General features: G+C 44.0%; 1 protein-coding gene across 8 annotated transcripts in view; it reads right to left on the reverse strand.

Moving 5' to 3' along the window:
* Positions 1-23,323, reverse strand: part of LOC140191705 (TANK-binding kinase 1-binding protein 1-like) — a 185,042-nt gene that overhangs the window by 96,425 nt on the left and 65,294 nt on the right. The gene's annotated exons all lie outside the window — the stretch shown is intronic.

Below are 23,323 nucleotides of genomic sequence, written 5' to 3' on the forward strand. Positions count from 1 at the left end.
CTTCGTAGTTGTGAACAGATGGGCCTCAGGAACCAGGCCCAGCCTGCGCCATTACATCGGCAGTGTCGTAATCGGCATTTCGGAAGGAACTGTTAGACCACGTGGCCTTAAGATGATTGTGGTATTAATTCAAAGACAGGCAGAAGAATCCTGGTCAATATTTATTCCTGATAAAAGTCAGTAAAAACTGATTACATGGCTATCAGCAGCAAGAAAAAAATCTGCAGATACTGGAAATCCAAGCAACACACACAAAATGCTGGAGGAACCCAGCAGGTCAGGCAGCGTCTATGGAAAAGACCTGATGAAAGGTCTCAGCCCAAGACATCAACTGTTTACTGTTGTCTAGCCTGCTGAGTTCCTCCAGCATTTTGTGTGTGCTACTTGGCTATCAGCAGATAATTTTGCTTTCTGGAGCTTGCTATGCAAATATACCTGCCATATTTTTTTAACATTTTTATTTTGTAAATAAATACATGTTCTGTAAGTGTAAATTTAACAAGTAGAAAGACAAACTCATTTCACAAAATGTGCTGTCAGAAAGCAGCCATTGTAAACATTTACAGTACAAAACATCCCTGGTATAAAACACATTCTGCAGATGGCAGGGCTGTGCAGAATGGAGATGTAGCTTTTAACAGAGTAGCATACACAAAATGCCGGAGGAACTCAGCAGGTCAGGCAGCATCTATGGAGAAGAATAATTAGTTGACGTTTCAGGCTGAGAAGGGTCTCAACCCAAGACATCAACTGTTTATTCCTCTCCGTAGATGCTGCCTGACCTGCTGAGCTCCTCCAGCATTTTGTGTGTGTGTTGCTTTGGATTTCCAATATCTGCAGAATCTCTTGTGTTTATGGCTAACAACAGAGTTTTGGCCTCAGATCCAACTACTGCCATTAAGCGCATTAAAGACCACATGCCTGTACACAATATTTGCATGTTTAAAGTACCTCTTCAGAAGCAGTCTTTGCTCAAGCCCCTGAAGGTTATTGAAAGTACAAGTTTTTTTTTCTTCTTTCAGTATGAATACCACAGTGCAACTTAAAATAACTAAGTGCTCTAATGTATGCTCAGTTCTACAGGGACTTGGTAAACAGAAGGTATTTGAATCTAAGTGAATAAAGATGAATGTGGAATGGACCTAGCAAGCTGAGCCCTACTGCACTGAGAGAAAGCAGAGATGTGCCCCTATTTTAAAATAAAACAATGGTGCTTTGCTCAGGGTGTGGTCTTGAGCTCCTGCAGCTGACTGAACTTGTGCATACGCTGGTCAGTGCCTACGAGACTATAAGCCAACTTTTGTCTTGCCCAGCATTCTGACTTTTTAGATGAACTACATTGAACACCAGCTGAGTATGCCTCAGAGTTAGGTAAAAGGAGCACTTTTCAAATATAAAATCCTGTAGATTTTTTTTAAAAAATGTATGTTCCTTACAATTGTTCCAATCGACTTCATGTGCAGTGAATTGGTTTGAAGTGTAGTTCCTTGCTTGCTAAACATGGCAAGGATATAAAGCCCCACTAAAACCATGAATGTCATGAATGTCACACCTCAGTAAATGGGGCATTGGAACACTTACTTGGCATTTTGCTTCTGCTAAACTGATACTTCTGAGCAGCATATCAACCGCTGAAGGATCACAGTGCAAATCTCCATAAATGAATTGGTTTTTTTTTGTTCACATCTATTATCAGATGCTCTGAAGTTTCACATCCATCACTGATAAAGTGAGCTTTCACTTCAATATATTTTCATCGCCTCTTGGTGAAACAGATGTGAATTTGTCTTCAATATGTTGTGGGGAATGTACTTTAAGAGGTAAATCCTCCCTTACTTCCTGTGCTTGGAATTTTGTGAGCCATACCACGCAGAAAGACTCTCCTTCACTGAATCACTCCTAAACATCAAGGAGGCCAATAGAAACACACACAATATATCAATGCAGTTCCAAAACCCTTCAGAAGAGCATCGTTAAACAAGCCATACTAGCAGATGCTAGGATGGATGATAACAAAGGACAATAGAAAGGTGGAGAGACAAAGAAGGGAGTGGAGTAGGTTGGTATAGGTCGCTACATCTCATCAAAAACCTTGACAAGCTTCTATAGATGTGTGGTGGAAAGTGTATTGACTGGCTGCATCACAGCCTGGTTCGGGATCACCAGTACTTTTGAGTGGAAAAGGTAGTGGATTCAGCCCAGTACATCAAGGGTAAAACCCTCCCAACCATTGAGCGCATCTACATGAAGCGTTGCTTTAAGAAAAGCAGCATCCATCAAAGATCCTCACCACCCAGGCCATTCTCTTTTCTCATTGTTGCCATCAGGTAGAGATACAAGAGCCTCAGGACTCGCACCACCAGGTTCAGGAACAGATACTACTCCTCAACCATCAGGCTCCTGAACAAAAGGGGATAACTACACTCATTCTATTTCTACTCTTCCCACAACTGATGGTCTCACTATAAGGATTCTTTATCTTGTTATTTATTGCTATTTATTTATATCTGCATCTGCACAGTTTGTTGTTCATTGATCCTGTTTAGTTACTGTTCTATAGATTTGCTGAGTATGCCCACAGAAAAGTGAATCTCAGAGTTGTATGTGGTTACATGTATGTACTCTGATAATAAAATTTACTTTGAACTTTGAACAACATCGTGGGCCAAGGGGCCCATACTGTGCTGCACTGTTCTATGTTCTATGAACCCTGGAGCTTAGGACCTTGGCAGCTGAGGGCATCATCCCCACTGGTTGAGTGATTAGAATTTGGATAATCTAATCAAGAGTCCAGAAGCAGGGAAAACACAGATGCCTTAGAGTGTTACAGATCCAGAGGAGATTAGAGATCATGGAGGAGGTAAGATCATGGACAGATTTGAAACTAAAGTTGCTTGACCAGAAGTCAAAGTAGGTGAGTGGACATCACAGCAACAGGAGGCGGAGCTTATAAGATACAGGTAGCAGAATTTTGGCTGGCGAGGTTATAGAGAGCCAAACAAAAGAGGCTGGGTATGTGGGGGTAGCCAAGTGCAGAGGTTACAAAGTGTTAATGGGGTTTTCACCAGATAATGGGAGGAGCATGATGATATCACAGCTGCGGAAAAAGCTGTTTTCAATGGTAGCACTGGGGTGTGGGATGTAGTCAGCGAGAAGGGAACAAAAGCTGAAGCTTTGACATTTGCTCTCCGCACTCAAATCAACCCCGCAAGCAGCGGGCGGTGTTGGAATTGGCCTCTGTTGGGCTCCTGTGAGTAACTGTAGCTCACCCTGTGCTGCCTGGGAGCCAGCTCATACCAAATACTTAGCCAGAGGAGAGTGTAAATGAAATAGACCCACACGAAGATCATTATCTCTTGGACCTTTTGCAGCTTTAGATCTGAACTCACTTGATCCACATGGCTCCCACCATTAACTTTCTGAGTGCTGTGCCCTATGTTGGGTGGACTGAAGTCCACTGACTTCGTCCAAACACTTGCAGCGGCATTGACTGCACCAACAGAAGTGGTGCGCACAGCTGCAGCTGCACGAGGCACTCACACCGTACCAGGTCGTCAAGAAGGACTTGCCCTTCTTGTCTGTTTACTGCCTCAACACATGCCAAAGGGTTTCATAGCCAGATGTATTCAGAGGAATTTTTCACACAGCAAGACACCATGAGCAGTGATGACAATGACAAATACCTTGCTTTAGCGATGTCAGCTCCCACCTCTGGGTCAGGCCACAGAGAACAGCACCCTTGGCAATCTTCGAGGTACCACTTGGGAATTTTTAATTGTTATTTACAGCCACCTATCACTTTACAGTGCCAGCTAGAAGATCGGAGTTCGATTCCCACCACTCTCTGTAAAGAGTTTATACGTTATTCCCCGTGACCATGTGGGTTTCCCTCTAGGGGCTCTGGTTTCCTCCCACATTCCAAAGATGTACGGGTGAGTTGTGATCATGTTCTGTTGGTGCTGGGTGCATGGTGACACTTATTGGCTGCCCAGCACAACCCTCACTGATTTGATTTGACGCAAAAGATGCATTTCACTGTACGTTGTGATGTACATGTGGTAAATAAAGCTCATCTTTCTTTCTAAGAGGGTAGGCAGCACCTTGGTTGAGAACTAGAAACAGGAGTGAGCCTCTTGGCACTTGGCACCATTTCCACCATTTGCCTCAGGGACTCTAACCCCTTATTGTCTCAAAATCTGTCGCTCTCAAACCCAAATCTGCATTCAGTGACTTGCAATGGGATTATATCTGAGTATATTTAAAGTGGAGGTTGATAGGTACTTAGTTAATAAAGGAATCAAAGGTTATGGAGAGAAGGTGGGAGAATGGAATGGAGAGGGAAAACAGATCAGCCATGATTGAATGGCAGAGCAGACATGATAAACTGAATGCACCAATTCTGCTCCAATGTCTCATGGTCTAATTACTCTGGACAAAAAGATTTTGCTTCCTGAATACTCTTGGGCATATCTTATGGATTTTGGGCTGCTGCTCATACAAATCACCATGAAATTTCCCCATCATACAATATTTTTTTAAAATTGCCTATAGTTTTTATTTCAATTCATAATTCAAGTCAGAGTAACTGATGCCAAGATTAAGGCAGGCATTTTTGTTGGTCCACAAATCAAGCAGGTTATCAATGACAGCCAATTTGAAGAACTTCTAGTGGGACTGGAGAAAATCGCATGGAAGGCATTCAAGGTGTTGGTGAAAAGTTTCTTGGCAACTAAACTACAGAGCACTAAACTGCATGCCCCTGGTTGACAACATGCTTCAAGCATACAAAACTATGAAATGCAACATGTCAGTAAAGATTCACTTTCTGCATTCCCATTTAGACTTCTTCCCTGTAAATCTTGGCACTGTCAGTGACGAGCACGGTGAAAGGTTTCACCAGAACATTGCGGTCATGGAGAAATGGTATCAGGGCAACCGGAATCCATCAATGCTGGCTGATTATTGTTGGACACTAAAGCAAGAAGCCTCAGACACTGAGTACAAATGAAAATCATCAACAAATCATTTTAGCTTAGTTAAGCTATTGCAAAGCATCAGCACTGTTATGCAATTAAACACATTATATTCAATAAAGTTAATTTCTTGTTTCTCCAAATTCCTATCTGATACTAGTAGTCTGAAATTATATTTGTGTTCAGCTTCAAGCGGTCTATCATAAACAAATAAAAAATTCTGAGGAAGCAACATTTTTGAAAAAATTTGTTGTCCAGTGTTATTTGCCTGGATTCTTTGCAAAGGACTTAAACCACTCTTCAACCCTGTCACTGCGAGAGGAGACATTGTTATCCACTGAGCTTTGGCACCAGTAATTGATTATTTACTGTTTCTTTAAAATGTAGCTGAGAAGTTATCTGGTTAAGTAAATCAGTTTGACACATACCTCAGCAGGCAATACATTGCATTTGCTTCCAGTCTACCTTGCTGTGTGCTCTTCCGCCAGAAGGTTTCATTGCATTTGTGGTCAAACTAAAGCTGGTGTTTTCACTGAGCTTTCTTCATCGCTTCTCAAATCCTCGCTCTCAAGCTACAGCTGCTCGCAGAGAGTACCCCGACCCATGCTGCAACACACACAGCGACTGACCACAGACCAGTGCCACAAGATACTTGCACCGGTGAGTTGGGTGTGGAGAGCAAAGGACGTGGCCAGCGGCTTGATTACCACATGAAGCAACTCTCCGCACAGAGCCAGCCATGAAAACTGGCAATGACCTGCAGTGTGTTACGCAAGGCAGCTCTGACCACGCTGCCAGCCATCCACCTGCATCAGCCCTGGTTTAGTCAATGGTGCCTTTGAATCCAAGCAAGCTTGGGGCCCCAACAGCACAGTCTTGAGCACAACGATTATTTGCTCAGAGGGAAAAGTGCCCCTGACATTTATTGTCCATCGCTGATGGCCTTGAATCAAGTGCCTGTTTGCTGTCGCTATGGGCCTGACATCACACACGGGACAAATCAAATAAACGTGGCACATTTCTTTCCTCACCACATAGTATCTTCGCATTCTCATCACTACCCTCTTCTCATTACTGCCGCTAGGGAGGGGTTACAGGAGCCTGAAGACACAGACACATTTTAGGAACAGCTTCTTCCCCTCTGCCATCAGATTTCTGAACGGTCCACAAACCCATAAAACACTATTTTGCTCTCTATTTGCAATTTTTTAAATACTTTTTTATTGTCATTTACAGCAATTTCTATGTCTTGCATTGTACTGCAGCTACAAAACTTGATCAGATACCTCAGTGATAATAGACATGATTCTGATTCTACCAAACCTGAGAGGGTTTAAGCAACGATCAAAAACCCACTCCTCTGATACGGATCCAGAAACAATTTCTTTGGTCGACCTTTCAGTAACACCTGCTTTCATTGAGAGATGGCTCTTAATACAAGGAAGATTTACTTTCCCTCCAGTTCTGTCTGAACTAGCTGATCGACCAAATGTGGGATCTGCAGACGGTGTGGGCAGGGGCTATCTGACAGGTGGACAGCTTAGAACTAGTATGCTCCTTTCACAGTTCAAACTGGGCTTCCAGGAGATTGGTGGACCAATGAGGGTTGAAAGACGACGGGCAGGCCATGCTAGGTAGGGGAATGCTGGTAGACAGTGGCAGCTGGATAAGAGATCGAGGCAGGCTGTGAAAAAAAACATTTAAAATGAGAGGCAGATGGAGCAAGATGGTGGGAGGTGAGTGTGAAGGTTTATGTTGGTGAAAATGGTTTGTTTATCCTACTAATAAATTCAAAGGATTTTATGGAGACAGACAGAGATAGGGATACCTTATCACCCTAAGTAGCGTAGGAGCAGATGATTGACCATACATTTTGGGCTTGGTTTGATGTATTGATCCTCAAACCCCCTTTTCGTCAGCATTCCTATGGAGTAGTGGTTAGCACATTCACCTAACATGCGAAAACCTCTGGTTCGAAACCAGGCAGAAACAATAGCGTTCTGCTCACTGTTACACTACAGTGACACCCTAGGATTGTTTCGATTTTTCAATACACGTGACACGTTAAGCTAATTCCTGCTGCTTTCCGTAAGGAGCTCGTACATTCTTCCCATGAACACGTGGGTTTCCTCCAGGTGCTCGGGGTTCCTCCCACATTCCAAGAACATAGTAAGCCGTAGGTAAGCTACGTTGGTGCTGGAAGTGTGGCGACATTTGCAGCTTCCCTCAGCACATCCATGGACTGTACTGGTCCTTGGCACAAACAATGCATTTCACTGCATGTTTCAATGTTCCGATGTACATGCGACAGACAAAGCTAATTTTTAATCTTTATCCTCAATGCTACCATACCACTGCAGAAGTGAGGGAGTGCTGCACTGACAGATATATACTAGGCTTCAGCTGAGATGTTAAATTCAGTTACTCTCTGCTCTTTCAGATGACACAACATGCTCCTTGGGAACCCTTTGAAGCAGCGTGTCATTCTCTTCAGCGTCTCGGGCAAAGATTTCAATCAACATTGCACAAAGCGATTAACTGTCCCCTGTCATATTGTTGTGGCTGCTTGGCTACGGAGTTTCCCCCAATTACACAGCAATAACAATTAAAGATTAGCTTTATTTGCCCACGTACGTCAAAACATACAGTGGAATGCATCATTTGCATCAAATCAAATCAGTGAGGATTATGCTGGGATGCTTGCAAGTGTCACCACGCCAACATAGCATGCCCACAACTCACCCTAATCGTACTTCTTTAGACTGTGGGAAGAAACCAGAACATCCAGAGGAAACCCATGTGGTAACGAGAAGAATATACAATCGCCTTACAAACAGCAATGGGAATCGAACCCAGATGGTGCAGCTGGCAGAATGCCAACTGCCACCTTACTGTGCCTCCCCATAGTACATTAAAGGGATCCGAAACACTAAGATATATCAATACTAGTCATTAGATGAGCACTCTGACCCTTGTAAAAGGTGTACCAGTCTCTAACTATGCAAAAAATTACAATATACTAGAAATGATGAATGATTATATGCACTGAACATTTTCAGCATGGAATGTATATTGGTAAGTCAGACCATTTGCATCTTTTAATATCAATGAAAGGGTTGTAACATTGGCTAAGTTGCTTAATGTCCACCACTGCCTCTCTGCATACCAAAACCCATGAACTGGGAGTTGCCAACAAGAAAAACTTGCCTCAAAACTCAATGACAGAATGACAAACTCTTAAGTTCAGGCAAACAGGAATTTAAAGTTCCATGCAGGTTCCCCAGATTTCCCATTGGAATTTGAATAACAATTAAAGGAAATCTTAGACACAAGAGATTCTGTAAATGCTTCAAATCTTGAGATACACACACAAAATGCCAGAGGAACTCAGCAGGTCAGGCAGCAGCTATGGAGGGAAGTAAACACTCGCTGTTTCCTTTTGCCTGCACATTGCACATGCAACAATAGCCAAGATTTACAGTACATGAAACATTTAACATACTAATGTCAAAAGGCTTCAAGTTATCATAAATAATATTTGATATTAAGGCAACAGAAGAAAGATAACCAAAAGAGCAGTCAAAGAGGGAAAATAGACAATTTAGTGAGGTGGAGAGGCTCTCGAAGGAATTCCAGAGCTCGGGATCAGGGTAACTGAAGGCAGAGACACTTCCCCAGTCTGTACATTCCATCAAGGGTGTGAGTAAAATAAATGTGGATCAAGTAAACATTGCACACCACAAGCTTGTTAAAGGAACTAGATCTTCTCATCTTATGTTCAACAGCGGGGTCCTCCTTTCTTCAGGAAATAGAAAGTTGAGTGTTTTTTGAAACTACTGAAGATTTTGACACAAGTGGGTGCCAAAGGAATGTTTCCACTTGTAGGGAAAAGCACGAATGGACAGTCTCATTATAAAATATTCACCAAGAAATCTTCTGTAGAAACCAGAAGAATCTTTGCCAACCAAAGAGCTGCAAGGATGCACAAAGTTGTAGATGACACCAAGATTGGGGGCGTATTGGCCAGCGAGGAAGACTACCACGGCTTGCAGCAGCATCTGGACCAGCTGGAAACAGGGGATGAAAGATGGAAGATGGAATTTAATGCAGACAAGTGCAAGTGTTGCTCCTCGATAGGACCAACCAGGATAAGTCTCACACAATGAATGGTAGGGCACTGAAGAGTGCGGTAGAAGAAAGGGATCTGGGAATACCGGTCTTTAATTCATTGAAAGTGGCATCACAGGTAGATAGGGTTGAACGAGAGCTTCTGGCACATTGGGAGAGGTCATGTTGAAGTTTATAAGATGCCAATGAGGCCTAATTTGGAGTATCGTGTGCAGTTTTGGTCACCTACCTACAAGAAAGATGTAAATAAGGTTGAAAGAGTACAGAGAAAATTTACAAGGATGTTACCAGGTCTGGACGACCTGAGTTATGCAGTAAGAATGAATAGGTTAGGACTGTATTCTCTAGAACGTAGAAGATTGAGAGGAGGTTTGATAGAGGTATACTAAATTGAGGGGTATAGATAAATCAGTGCAAGCAGGCTTTTTCCACTGAGGTTGGGTGGGACTACAACCAGATGTCATGGGTTAAGGGTGAAAGGTGAAACGTTTAAGAGGAACATGAGGGGAAGCTTCTTCACTCAGAGGGCCGTGAGAGTGTGGAACAAGCTGCCCGCACAAGTGATTTAAGAGAAGTTTGGATAGATACATGGATGGTAGGGGTATAGAGGGCTATGGCCCCAGTGCAGGTCGATGGGAGTAGGCAGTTTAAATGGTTCTAGATGGGCTGAAGGGCTTGATTCTGTGCTGTACTTTTCTCTGACTCTATGCCTGTTCTATGTGGAACCAACTGTCACAGGAAGAGGGTGAAGTATTTAACATACATTCAGTGGCCACTTTACCTCCTGTACCTAATAAAGTGGCCACTGAGTGTACATTCATGGTCTTCTGCTGCTGTAGCCATCCACTTCAACGTTGACATGTTATGTTTTTAGAAATGCACACCACTGTTGTAATACATGGCTATTTGAGTTACTGTCACCTTCTTGTCTGGCCATTCTCCTCTGACCTCTCTCATTAACAAGGTATTTTTACCCACAGAATTGCCACTCACTGGATGTTTTTTTTGTTTATTGCATCCATTCTCTGTAACCTCTAGACACCGTTGAGTCTGAAAATCCCAGGAGATCAGCAGTTTCAGAGATACTCAAACCACCCCGTCTGGCACCAGCAACCATTCTACGGTGAAAGTCATTTAGATCCTGTCTAGGATCTGTCACTTAGGATGCTGTCCAAGTTACATGCCATCTTGGACAATGTCTCCCATTCACTACATAATGGACCGGTTGGGCACAGGAGTACATTCAGCCAGAGACTCATTCCACCGAGATGCAACACAGAGTGTCATAGGAAGTCATTCCTGCCTGTGGCCATCAAACTTTACAACTCCTCCCCTGGAGAGTCAGACACCCTGAGCCAATAGGCTGGTCCTGGACTTATTTCCTGGCATAATTTACATATTACTATTTAATTATTTATGGTTTTATTACTATTTAATTATTTATGGTGCAACTGTAATGAAAACCAATTTCCCTCGGGATCAATAAAGTATGACTATGACTATCACATTTCTCCCTCACTCTGATGTTTGATCTGAACTGCAATTGAACCTTTTGACCATGCCTGTATGCTCTTATGCATTGAGATGCTGCCACATGATTGGCTGATTAGATATTTGCATTAATAATGAACAGGTGTACTCAATAAAGTGGCCACTGAGTGTAGAGGTATATTAGGGGACACTGGATGAGAATATAAGGGAGATGGGAATGGAGGGCCATTTAAATGAGGGAAGCTGGGAAATTAAAGATAAAGATTAACTTTATTTGTCACATGCATATTGAAACATCAAAACATACAGTGAAATGGGTTACTTGTTTCAAATACCAACACAGCTCAAGGATGTTCTTGGGCGGGGGGGGCGGGTCACAAGTGTCGCCATGCTTCCAGTGCCAACATAGCATGCCCACAACTCACTAACCCGAACCCGTACCTCTTTGGTATCCGGAAGGAAGCTGGAGAACCAAGAGGAAACCCACATCGTCATGGAGGTAACATACAATTCCTTACAGAGAGCGGCAGGAATTGAATCCCGATAGCTAACTACTACGCTATTGTAACGCCCCTAAATGGAGTAAAAAGGCTGGCATGAAGAGGCTGGGCCAAATGGCCTGTTTTGTGCCCTGTTATTCCTGTACATGTTCTGAGTCGTTAAGGATGGTCACTATTAATTGTAGGAACAGAAAGCTGTGACCTCTTTCTGAGTGCATCCTGACTCGATCAGCGATTACAGGATGTTGAAGCTTCCTGCTGTATGCAATTCAAGCTCATCGGCTCCTTCAAGTGTTATTAGGATGCAATTACAATAAATGGAGAAACAGCTTTAAATTATACACCTCACCACAGCCTACAGTAAACATAAGAAGTAAACACCAAAATTCAGAAACATAGCCAATGTTGGTGCCGGCATACTATGACCACAACTTACTAACCCTAACTTGTACGTCTTCGGAATGTGGGAGGAAACCGGAGCATCCGGTGGAAACCCATGCGGTCACGGGAGAACGTAAAAACACCGCACAAACTCCAGCGGGAATCGAACCTCAATCGGTGGCGTTACCATGCCGCCCATTACGTACACCACACACACACAGACGGCATCCAAAGTCAGGATCGGAGCCAGTTTGCTGAAACAAAGATGACTTGAGAAGGAAATACCCAATTCATTCGGAGTCTGATCCTACTGGTGTGGTTGAGACTTATGTCGAAAATGGACCATCAAGCCTCTCTATTCAAAGGGAACTAGGGTTGGGCAATAAATACAAGCTGTGGCAGTTAAATCTGTGTTATCGTGCATTAATATCGCACAAGGTCAGAAAATACAGGTCCATACTCTTAAAATAAAAGCCAACTCAATGAACAGATCTAATCAACTTTGGGTTACCTACTTGCCACGCATCCCTAAGAATACAAGAAACAGGAGGAGAAGTTAACCACATAGCTCCTCAGGCCTGCCCCACCAAATAGATCGTGAGTAGCTTAATGGTGGGAAGGGGAGAGGTAAAGGGGCAAATGTTGCATCACCTGCGATTGCAAGCAAAGGTGTGGTAGGAAGGAAGTGGTTGATGGGAATGGAAGAATGGAGCAGGGAATTGTGGAGGGAGCTGAACCTGCAAAAGACTGAAAGAGGAGGGGAGGGAAGAATGTGCCAACAGATCACTCTCTTCACTTTGTGCCACCTTCAAAAAGATTCCACTGACCTGCTGGGCATGTCTTCCTGTTCAGCATTTCACAACTCTTACATTCTCTTGTCTATGTTCGCACTCTATAACCGCTCACACACATTGGCTGAACAGATAACCTTGTTTCCACTTTATCTTCATGGTCACCCCAGCTTTTGCCCCCATCACAGACATCACTCTTCTCCCACCTTTCACGCAGCGTAACAGGATTTTTCTGTCTCCATCCCAGTTCTGATGAGGGGTCTTTATCCTGAAGCATTAACTCGGTTTCTCTTTCTACAAATGTGGCCCGACCTGCATATTGTTTCTGGCATTTTCTATTTTTATTTTAATTTTCCAGCTTCTGCAGTTCTTTGAGAAATTCATGTTTTTCAGCCTTAGTGACTCAAATTGAAATGCTCTGTTAATAGATATTACACTCCACACATTATCATCGGTCATAACTTCCTCTGTGTCAGATATTTGGCATAAACAAGTGAACCTTGTAGCAGGTAGGCACAAGGCAGAGCACGCAGCTGTTTGCTGCTGTCGTAAGCACAAGAGGCGCTGCAGATGCTGGAAATCCAGAGCAACACACACAAAATGCTGGAGGAACTCAGCAGGCCAGGCAACGTCCATGGAAATGAATAAACAGTCGATGTTTTGAGCTGAGACCTTTCTCAGGACTTCTCTCTGATTTACTGCTGCCGCCATCCGGGACAATGCTACCATCAGGAGGAGGCACAGGAGCCCAAAGACACACACTCAAAGTTTTAAGAATGGCTTCTTTCCCTCCACCATCAGATTTCTGAAGGAACAATGAACCCATAAACACTACCTCACTATTTTTGCTCACTTTTTGCACTGCTAATGTATCTATTTTTATATATTTCTTTTATAATTTATAGCATATTTTATGTGTTTGACTGTACTGCTGCCACAAATTTCATGACAAACCTTAGTGATAATAAACCTGACTCTGATGTTAACTGTTCACGAACCCGGTGGTGTGAGTCCTGAGGCTCCTGTACCTCCTTCCCGATGGCAGCTGTGAGAAGAGAGCATGAGCTGGGATGTGGGGGTCCCTGATGATGGATGCTGCTTTCCTGTGACAGCACTCCATGTAGATGTGCTCAATGGTGGGGAGGGCTTCACCTGTGATGGACTGGGCCATGTCCACTACATTTTGTAGGATTTTCCATTCAAGGGCATACTAGACTGTGATGCAGCCAGTCAATATACTCTCCACCACACATCTATAGAAGTCTGTCAAAGTTTTAGATGTCATGCCAAATTTTCCACAAATGCCTAAGGAAGTAGAGGCGCTGCCGTGCTTTTTCCATAACTGCACTTACGCACTGGGCCCAGGACAGATCCTCTGAAATGATAACACTGAGGAATTTAAAGTTGCTGACCCTCTCCACCTTTGTTCCATTGATGACAACTGGCTCCTGGACCTCTGATATCCTTCTCCAGGAGTCAATAATCAACTCCTTGGTCTTGCTGACGTTGAGTGAAAGGTTGTTGTTGTGGCACCACTCAGCCAGATTTTCAATCCCCCTCCTATGTGCTGATTCGTCACCACCTTAGATTCAGCCAATGACAGTGGTGTCACCAGCAAGCTCAAATATAGCATTGGAGCTGTGCTTAGCCTCACAGTCCTGAGTGTAAAGCGAGTAGAGCAGGGGGCTAAGCACACAACCTTGTGGTTCACCTGTGCTGATGGAGATTGTGGAGGAGATGCTGTTGCCAATCCAAACTGACTGGGGTCTGCAACTCAGGAAATCAGGGATCCAATTCCTCAAGAAGCTATTGAGGCCAAAGTCTTGAAGCTTATTGATTGGTTTTAAGGGCTGACAGTATTGAAGAGTCTGTAGTCAATAAAGAGCATCCTGATGTACAAATCTTTGCTGTCCAGATGCTCCAGGGTTAAGTGAAGAGCCAATGAGATGTCATCGACTATGGACCTGTTGTGCCAGTAGGCAAATTGGAGAGGAGAATTGCCACTTCACCTGTGAGATGGCTTTCCTGTGATTATGCCAGGACCTTGTGTCTTACTTGGTCACCAGACCTGAACACTGCTCAGCTGGCTCTTAGCAGACTGCGGATCTCCTGGTTCATCCAGGACTTCTGGTTGGAAAAGACTCTGAATGATTTTGTGGGGATACACTTGTCTACAACTGTTTTTATAAAGTCCGTGACAACCGTTGTGTACTTATTCAGATCCACTGATGATTCCTGAACACAGCCCAGTCCACCAATTTGAAGCAATCCCATAGCCACTGCTCTGCCTCCCACAACCACCTCTTCGTTGTCCTTATCTCTGTAGCCTTGCTCTTTAGCCTCTGCCTGTATACAGGTAGGAGAAGGATAGCCAAATGATCAGATTTCCCGAAATGTCCAGCAATTCAACCAATCAGAATAAGGCTTCTGGTCCACAGAAGCAAATTCAAACTTGAAGGCATCTCATGGCAAAAGCTGAGGAACATCCAGTCACTGAGGGAGCGTGTCCAATCACTGAGGGACAGTATCCAATCACTGAGGAGCATTCAATCACTGAGGGATAGTAGCCAATCACTGAGGAGCATCCGGTCATTGAGGGAAAGCATCCAATCACTGAAGGAGAGTGAGGTGTGTGGAGAGTACAAGGGACGATTTGAAGGAGTGTGAGAGAGTGAGAGTGAGGGTAAGAAGCTATAGGCACAGTGGGGGAGGGTTTTACAGGAGAGTCGGTAGGCTGTGGGAGAGGGATCTGAAAGAGGTGTGGAAGGATCTGGAGAGAGGGTGAGGTTGATCTGCAGAGGAAGTGCAATGATGTTCAAGGGCAAAGATGTGGGTAGGGGTCTGGAGTGGGCTGGTGTAGGATTTGTATTGGCTAGGTAGATCTGGGGAGAGAGGGGGACAGGAAGGAGCTGTCTTAGGAATGGAAGGGAACCTGATGAAAAAGTGTGGGAGACTTTGGCAGGAATGCAAGCAAAGACCTAGAGGAAAGAGTGAGGGTCTGTAGTGAGAGTGGGAAAGTCTGACACGTCTTTCAAAGAACCACTGTTCATCACTAATGTCACAGATAAAGTCAAAACCAGTGATCAAAAGCTCAGTTTCCACTTCACAGGTGAGACGCACCACCACCAGTTTATCCACTCATTCTCACTTGGAATCAGTGCATCTCAATCTCTGCCTTCCACAACTCCAGCAGAGAGTGGATCAAACTTGATGCTGTACTAGATGGCCACAGCTAATGTTCATTAACAGCAACGTTGTCAGCTGCTTTACAGACTGCTCCAGTCAACCTCAGCCTGGCAAGCTGCCACCTTTCTTTGTGGTTTCTCCCATTTAATACACCCTCCCCCATTTCAGGGCGGATCCCGACTCTCGCCCCTAAAGTGCCCTGAATAACAGCACTGAAAGTCACACTGACCTACCTGAACCCGTTGCTGCCTGGACTGGGTCAGAATCAGAGAAGAGCAGGGACACAGCTTTACAAATTTAGCACAAGCTCTCTGCAATCACAGCTCCTCCCTTCTTCCTCACACCACTGGAAGAGTTTGTGTTTTTTTAGTTTGATAAAGATATTGCTCCTTCTCTCCCACTGCCCCTTCACTTTTCAAGACTAATATCACAGCCTGCTCCTCCTGGGTTGCCCAAAATGAATTTTTTGCTGAGTTTATTGGGAGAACAATCACTAATCCTGAAAACAGCCACAAGGTTTTCATCTGTCATCTTAAAACCCTTACAGCAACTTTCACCACAAGAGGAAGAAGAGTATGAGTGAGTAGAGAATTGAAAGATCACAGACTTGTTAGAGTGCAAAGCTCTCTCTCCTGACCCCCTCTCCCCACAAGTCATTTCATTTCAAAAATATCTCAGCCACCCACCAGTCTCAGAAGAAGTAGAAAAAGCACAATCCCAACACCTCCAGTCTATCACTTCTTGCCCGCAATGTCCAGTCATCACAACAGTGGTTATTTCCAACTCGGTCACAGGCTCCGCCAAGTCCAACAGCAATAGGCACATGGGAACACCATCATCACTTGTGAGTTCCCCTTTTCAGTGCGCCATTCTAGATTAGGATGTACAATTGTTATTATTTTTCTAATATATTTCTTGTCGTTCAACTTTCCTATACTTGCTTATAATTTTTATGTAATCACCTATATATACATACAATTGTTCAGTACATTTTCTAGCAAATAGAACATAGAACATTACTGCATAGTATAGGCCCTTCAGCACATGATGTTATGCCAACCAACTAACCCTTCCCTTCTACAAAGCCCTCCATTTTCCCACAATCCATGTACCTCAATAAATATTTCTTAAAATTTCCTAATGTATCTGCCTCTAACACCACACCTGGTAGCACATTCCATGCGCTCACCACTCTGTGTAAAAAACCTCTAGCATCCCCCTATAATTACCTCCAATCACCTTAAAATCATGCACCCTCGTAATCGTAGGATAGCTGCTTCTGTAATTTCTAGAAGCTTCTCAGTGTTTCTGCAGCAAGTGTCATGCCACTTGAATCTGGCTATTTCATGGGTTACGTCTGCTCAATGGAATGTGCTTTTATCGCTATACTAAGTATGAGACGACCACGACTTCTGTTCTTTATTTGTTCTTTGTCCTTGTAACCTTGACAAAATGACTGTAACCACCCAGTTTTAATCCTCATTCTTGATTTGTGAAGAACCTTTGAATTATGGTCTCCGGATCCAACAGTGCCTTGAGAATGCCTGTCCTGCATTTATGTAGGGTATAAAAGGTAGAGTTCCCTCTACTACAGCCTGATCGGAGAACTTTCAGCTAAAAAACTGTGAAGTGATGGCCCCTCAGGGCTCAAGTGTTTTGTGAACAGTAATAACCACATTTTAATTTGTGGTCCACTCTCTTCTCCTGCCAGATTCCTTCTTCTTCAGTCTTTTACCTTTGCTGCCTATCACCTCCCAGCTTATACTCCTCCCCCTCCCCCTCCTCCAGCTCCTTATTCTGGCTTCTTCCCCCTTCCTTTCCAGTCCCGATGCAGGATCGTGGCTCGATATGTTGACCGTTTATTCCTCTCCATAGATGCTGACTGACCTGCTGAGTTCTTGCAGCATTTAGTGTGTTACCAGGCATTAAAAAGGTGGCATTCAGCACTAAGAGCCTTCACTATCCAGGACATGCCCTCTTCTCGTTGCTACCATCAGGGAAGAGGTACAGGAGCCTGAAGACACTCGCCCAATGCTTTAGGAACTGCTTCTTCCATTCAGGTTTGTGAATGATCCATGAACTGATAAAGACTACCTCACCATTTTGCTCCCTTTTCGCACTACTGGTTTGTTTTATATTTCATATTGTATCTTATAGCAATTTTTTGTATTGCACTGTACTGCTGCCATAAAACAAATTTCATAACATACAGTATGTCAGTGATAATAAACCTGATTCCGATTGACATTGTAATCCTTTGAATAAATCTTTATATATTAAAAAAGAACTGAAATGATTTAAGGAGACTCATCATTGCCTTTTCAAAGGCAACTAGGGGGTTGAACAACCAGATATTTAATTCAAAAAACACAAAAGGTTCTACAGATGCTGGAACTCCAGAGTCACACAAAATGCTGGAGGAACTCAGCAGGTCAGGCAGCCGAAATATTGACTGTTTATTCCTTTCCATCGATTCTACCTGACCTGCTGAGTTTCTCCAGCATTTTGTGCGTGTTACTCTAAATATTTAGCTGATAAGGACTGTGCAGAGCTAATGGGATGGGGGGGGGGGGGGAGAATGAATTTAAAAGAAAAATTGTCATCAGCATCGCCAGCATTTACAGCCTGCAGAAGGCGGCAGTGAGCTGCCATCTTGGACTGTTGCAGACTGTGTGGGCATTGGGCATTGGCAGTGCTGGGCAGTTTCATCCACAGCGACGGATCAGTGACAATATGTGTGTGGGCTCACCAGTCAGGGTCTGTTAACCCAACTATAATGCTGCACTCATGATAGACAACTGGTGATTCTGAATTGAAAGCTTGATCACAAAAACTTCTGTTGATGCTGAGTACCATAGGGGGTGACTTTTCGATGGGATGTTAAGCTAAGGGCACACAATTTAGTTGGGTTTGAAAGCTTTGACAGCACTTTTGTGAGGAACAGTACTAGAGGTCACTTCAGTGTCTCTGGGCCACTACTTATCACTCAATTGATACTGTCCTTCATCGACACTTGACCACACTCACCATGTGCTCTCTCCCTCACTGGTGTGCCAAGAGCAGTCAGCAGGCTTGACCGGCTGCCAGGTACACTCAGTGTGCCCCTCTCCACGCTGGGCTGTTGCTGGCTTGTAAGGACAGTCGGAGGTCGGCACTAGCCTCAGACATGCGGTGGAGCAGCAGGATGCCAACTTCACCCCCATAACTCCTTGCCTGTCGAGATAGTAATGAGCCGAAAGGGCAAACAGTTTCCACACAGCAAGCTCCCAAGGGGCAGTGAACAAAGTAGCATGGTAGCGTAGTGGTTAGCATACCGATATTAGAGTGCCAGTGACCCCGGTTCAACCCTGCCACTGTCTGTGAAGAGGCTGCACGTTCTCCCTGTGACCATGTGGTTTCCTCCGGGTGCTTTGGTTTCCTGTTGCATGTTGGCACCAGAAACACGAGAACACAGTTGCACAGCACATGCTCGGACCGTGTTAGTCGTTGATGCAAACGACACATTTCACTGCATGGTTCGATGCTTTGACGTACATGTGACAAATAAAGATAATCTTTAATCTTTAAGTCACCTGTTTATCAGTGATACAGACCGAGGAATAACACTGGCTCAAATAATGGGGAAATCTCTTATGCTCTACCTCAAAATAAGTACCACCTTTTATACTCACTGTGTCCTCAACCTATCATAGCATCTGAAAGATCCCTCAGTGTCAACCTGACCTTTTGTTATCAAATCTCTGTAGTGGGACTTATTTTAATACCAGCTTTAAATTCAGAACCACTATTTAAGACAGGACCACATCTGTTTTATAATTTACAGGGCTGCACTCAGGAAAAAAAAAACTGGCTGACGACTTCTTTACATGGAAGTCCCAATCAGTTTTTAAACAAAATCTCTCTAGGATCCTAGTATCAGCAAGATAATGTATAAATTGCGGCCATTTAGTGCCAAGTATTCCCAAAGGTTCTTAATTTTCAATTGTCTGATTGAAGCTATCAGATAACTCACTAGTGCTGAATTTGCGCACTGTGGTGTTAATATTGTATTATTTAACCTGCCTCAGAGAATTTATTACGTCATTTAGGGTGGCATGGTGGCATAGCAGTTAGCGTAACGCCATTTCAATGCCGGTGATCCAGGTTCATTTCTGCCGCTGCCTGCAAGGAGTCTGTACATTCTCCCCGTGACTGCGTGGGTTTCCACTGGGTGCTCCGGTTTCCTCCCACAATCCAAAGTCATATGGATTAGTGGGTCACGTGGGTGTAATAGGACAGCGCAGGCTTGTTGGGCTGGTAGGTCCTGTGACTACTGTATCTCTAAATAGAGAAGAAAAAATATTGGGATGAGCTGCAGTAAAACAATGTAGTCACAAGGGGGCACTAGACACTGATGAACTGATCACTCAGAAACAGAACAGTAGAATACAGAACAGGCCTTTTGGCCCACAATGTTATGGTGATCTTTTAACCTACTCGAAAATCAATCTAATTATTTCCTTCCATTTTTCCTTCATCCATGTGCCTATCTAAGAGTGCCTTAAATGTCCCTCACGTGTCTGCCCTACCACCACCCCTGGCAGCTCATGACATGCACTCACCACTCTCTGTGTAAAACAAAACACTTACATCTGACATCCCCCCCCCACTATGCTTTCTTCCGATGTTCTTAAAAATATGCCCGCTCATACGGGCCGTTTCCACCCTGGGAAAAAGTATTTGGCTGTTCATTCAATCTATACCCCTTATCATATTGTACACCTCCATCAAATCATCTCTCACCCTATAATGCTCCAAGGAGAAAATCCATAGCTCGCTCAGCCTGTCTTCATAAAATCCGTAGCTCTCTAATCCTGGTAAATCTCCTCTGCACCCTGTCACAGCCACACTTGCAGTGATAACACGCCACTGCTGCTCTCAGTGTTGTGCCTCCTCCCTCACTGGTGTGGGCAGTAGGTGTGGCTTGCCAGAGGCCCACTGCACCTCCAGGTGTGCCTTGGAGCAACAAGCTGCCAATCACACCCTCAAGCAACAAATTAAAGGAGACACCACATACTGCAGATGCTGGAATCTGGAGCAACAGATCCAACAATTTGGATTTATTCATCATTAAAGACCCTCACTGTTCAGGACATGCCCTCTTCTCATTGCCACCATCAGAGAGGAGGTTCAGGAGCCTGAAGACACACACTCAACATTTTAGGAACAGCTTCTTCACCCTCCGTCATCAGATTTCTAAACGGACAATGAACCTATGAACACTACCTTCACTCTCTACTTGCGCTATGCATTTCTGATTGTAATTTATAGTTATCTTTATTATGCATTGCACTGTACTGCTGCAGAAAAATGACAAATGTCATGACATATGCCAGTGATATTAAATCTAATTTTGACATGCACAAGTGGAATGAAAAACTTATTTACAGCAGCATCACAGGCACATGACATCATAGAGATAGATAGGTAGATAGATAGACACTTTATTGATTCCAGAGGAAATCACAGTGTCACAGTAGCATTATAAGCACACAGATATACTAATATTAGAGGAGAAGAAAGAATAAAAAATAAGTTACCTCAAACAGTCTAACGGGGGGGGGGGGGGGTTATCACTTCCCCAGATATACGTTGACTCATTATAGAGCCTAATGGCCGAGGGTAAGAATGACCCCATATAACGCTCCTTAGAGCAGCACAGTTGTCTTAGTCTATTACTGAACATGCTCCACTGTTCAGCCAAGGTGGCATTCAGAGGGTGAGAAACATTGTCCAGAATTGCCAGGATTTTCCACAGGGTCCTTTGTTCTACTGCAGCCTCAGTGTGTCCAGTTTGACTCCTATAACAGAGCCAGCCTTTCTAATCAGTTTATTGAGCCTGTTGGCATCACCCGTGTTGATGCCATTGCCCCAGCACACCACAGCATAGAAAATTGTACAGGTGACGACAGACTGGTAGAACATGTGAAGGAGAGGCCTGCACACTCCAAAGGACCTCAGTCTCCTCAGGAAGTAGAGATGACTCTGGCCCTTCTTGTACACAGCCTCTGTGTTGGTGCCCCACTCAAGTCTGTCATCCAGGTGCACCCCCAGGTACCTGTAGGTCCTCATCACATCCACGTCCTCACCATCAATAGTAACAGGGAGCAGTGCAGGCTTAGTCCTCCTAAAGTCCGTCACCATCTCCTTTGTATTACTGATGTTGAGCTGTTGATGATTCAGCTTGCACCATTTGACAAAGTCCTCCACCTGGCTCTGTATTCGTCCTCCATCCTCCCTTTATACACCCAACTACTGCTGAGTCATCAGAGAATTTCTGCAGATGACATTACTCAGTGGTGTATCTAAAGTCTGAGATATACAGGGTAAACAGGAAGGGAGCCAAAACAGTCCCTTGTGAGGCCCCAGTGCTGCTTATAGCCATGTCTGACACACAGCTCTGAAGCTGCACAAACTGTGGTCTGCCAGTCAGATAGTCCATTATCCAGGATACGATGGAAGTGCCAACCTGCATTGAACGGAGCTTTTCCCCAGCAGTGAGGGCTGTATGGTATTGAAGGCACTTGAGAAATCAAAAAACATGATTGTCACAATGCTGCCCTGTTTATGCAAGTGGAAACATTCACAAGGAAAACAGGTTAACCATAAATTATACACAATTTTTACAAGAATAAACACAATTAGAAAAAAAAGAGTCCATTTTAGTGCAGACTGTTCAAAGTAGTCAAGATGTTGCCAAACTGTAGTGATCGAGATTGTACCATGAACATCATCCACTTTTTTGGTCTTTTTAAATTTACATTTATATTTCTTATTGCAACTTATAGTAATTTTTTAATGTATTTCACTGTTCTGCTGCCACAAAACAGCACATTTCATAACATATGTCAGTGACAATAAAGCAGATTCTGAATTCACTGACAGTAAAACATCCCAAGGCATTTCACACCAAATATGTGTAACACAGCCATATCAGAGTTCTGCATCCATTAGAAAGCACAATAAAGCAAGCAGCCTAAAGGAGGGAAAATAAGGAGTGATCTGGAGGAAAGGTTGGGCCAGCTTTTCTCTTTGGAGTGAAGGAGGATGAGAGGTGATATGACAGAGGTGTATAAGGCAATAAGGGGCATTGATATAGTAGATAGCCAGCACCTTTTCCCCAGAGCAGAGATGGCTGATAAAAAGTGGGAATAACTTTAAGGTGTTTGGAGGAAAGTATAGGGGGGAATGACAAAGGTAGGTTCTTTTACACAGAGAGTGCTAAGTGTGGAACATGCTGCTAGGGTTGGTGGTAGAGGCAGATATATTTAAGATACTCTTAGATAGGCACATGGATGAAAGAGAAATGAAGAATGATGTGGGAGGGAAGGGTTAAATTGATTTTAAAGTAGGTTAAAGGGTTGGCACAACGTCATGGGCCAAAGGGCCTGTACTGTGCTGTAATGTTCTATGTTCAGAGAGGCCCCAAAGGTTCTAGTTAACAACTGGTACTTTTCCATCCACAACAAAAGGTTTCCATTCCTTCCTCATGCAGGTTCTTCCAAGTACCCAGGAGAATTTGCTGTTGCCTGTTGCTTTGTTCACTAAAACAGACGGCTCATGCACGATAAAGGAGTCTGCACTGATGGATATTTTTGGCAGCTGCCTCATTTGTGGAATCGATCCCGTGAGACACGGGCTACCCATCACTTCCCTAGCATCTTGCTCCAGTGGGCTCTCCAACCACAGCTGCTCAGCACTGATATCGCAGCCGACAAACGAGCAGGGGAGAAGTGGCAAACGCCAGTGGTATCCTGAAGGCGAGGCTCAGGGACTGCCTCAGTCTGAGGGTGCTCTGTAGTACCTCACAGGTCAACGTGGAGGCTCCACTGCA

This window comes from Mobula birostris, chromosome X, assembly GCF_030028105.1.
Source record: "Mobula birostris isolate sMobBir1 chromosome X, sMobBir1.hap1, whole genome shotgun sequence".
NCBI lineage: Eukaryota > Metazoa > Chordata > Chondrichthyes > Myliobatiformes > Myliobatidae > Mobula > Mobula birostris.